A 2077-nucleotide genomic window follows, 5' to 3' on the forward strand; every position below is an offset into this window, starting at 1 on the left:
CCCCTCTGAAAATCCTAAACGTGTACATGTGTGCTTGTATCTCAAAGCTTTGCAATACTGAAGTGTCTCTTGATATAGAAGGGTCATCAACACTATATTGTGCTTTCTACACATATCGCAGCCTGTTTTTAGTTTAAAAGGTAGTTTCTTAGTTTTTTTTTTCCTCAACTTGAATTGAGATTTTGCAATATTTTATAATCCAAACTCTATTGATATTGCTTTACTGTGAATAAGCTATTTTTAGGAACAGTGGAATTAAAGCATGCGTATACTCCTGCAATACAAGAAAAAAACAAAAACTTTTTTCCTCTTTTTTTATCCTCAGTAGATGTTTTCAATACTTTTGAGTATTTAACAGCAAACAAATAAAATAAAATAATAATAATACAAATAAATAATACTGTATGTATTTTGTGTATTTATGTAAATTTTACCCTGTTGGATACAATTTTGTTGTAATTATTATTATTTTTATTTTATTTTTTGGAGGAAGATCGGTTTGGGATTCGTTTTGCATTCCACATTAAAGGACAGGAAAATGATGGCTCTTGTCGCTTTTTTCCTTTGACCATTTTCAACTCCATTGTGGCCACCACGAAGGTGTAGATATGAGCGAATCGACATGCATTTAATAATTCCATAATTCCTTCATCGCAAACACAACATGGGAGATGAATCATTTTGCCTTTACGGGAACCATGTGTGAGGATTAACCATAATCTGATAATCAGATGGGAATTAGGACGTCTTCGAATATTTAGCCTTCTTTTAGCTATATGAATAACAGCTAAGGCTTTTAAGCACTTTAAGACACTAAACTCATTTCATCGTTTATACCCTGATCCTTCTCTTTACTGTCAGCATCCATCTTTTAGACAATGACAAAATACCTCGGACTGAAAGATGCTAATTTGCTAATCACCTTTTAATTCCATTTTGAGGAAAAAAGGAACAGATAACATACTAAGGTATTCTTCTGACACAGTTTATTCAGTTTCTGAAAGAAAGCGGAGCATGGAATATAATTTGCACAACATGTGAATTGTTTTCTTTTAGATATTTCGTAAGCTCTACTGCCCCCTAGTGCCTAATTCTAGGCCTTACATTAAACCCATATTCTCCTTGCCAAATAGCCTTCCACATGCTGAACTCAGTCAGAATCATCCTCTTCAGTTTTCCGTGGCAAATGTGAAGCTCAGAGAGGAAGTACAGTCGTTAGAATGTGACAGCATAGTGCATCTTGACCGGTGCAGGCTCTTTCAAAGTTCTCCGGTAATCCAGCAACGTTTGGAGTTTCCCAAGAAGGACAGCTGTCCGCTCCAAGTCTGACAAAGTTACAGTCTTTGAGAGCATAACATTGCTCGCCTTATGAGAAGGCGCATAATCCACTCAACATACATTTATCAAAGCTTCGAACTGTGGAACATACGTGTAATAAATCTACATTCTGACACTCTCCTCGTCTCCCTCTTTTTTTTTTCACAAGGGGGTTCAGTCTCTGTCGTTGCATATACCTCACAATGGGCAGAATCCATACAGCGCATGCTGTAATGCACCCAATAATGGCTTATTCATACATGCACCACGGTGGCTGCTGTCAAACTGAGGCACAATATGAAGCTGAGAGTGTCGCGAGTCAAAATTCCTGATTCACCTTCCTTTTTGCACCAGTCCGTATTTGAACTTGAAGAAAAAAAATGAGCGACTCGAGACTGGCAGTTACATATTTGCATATTCAAAGAGTGGCCAGACAGTATTCAGTGGTTCTACCGGTGTCTTTTTTTGGCTATTTCAAAAGTTCTGCAGTTTCAGAGGTCATAAGGTGAGAGATAGAGAGTATATTTAAAGAGTGCTACACTGCACATTTATACTTTTTTTTTTTTCTTGGGATGAACGGGACTCTCTGGGACTGCCTCTTTCAAAAAAAAAAGCGTTCCATCGTATTTCCAAAGTTACTGACAGTCAATCATCTGCTGAAAGTCAGTAATCAGGCCTTTGAAGTCGATCCGTTTTTCAGGTGTGGCCTCCCAGCATCTCCTCATCAGACTGTACAACTGTCAAAACACACAAGATACAA

This window comes from Carassius gibelio, chromosome A6 (genome assembly GCF_023724105.1).
Source record: "Carassius gibelio isolate Cgi1373 ecotype wild population from Czech Republic chromosome A6, carGib1.2-hapl.c, whole genome shotgun sequence".
NCBI classification, from domain to species: domain Eukaryota; kingdom Metazoa; phylum Chordata; class Actinopteri; order Cypriniformes; family Cyprinidae; genus Carassius; species Carassius gibelio.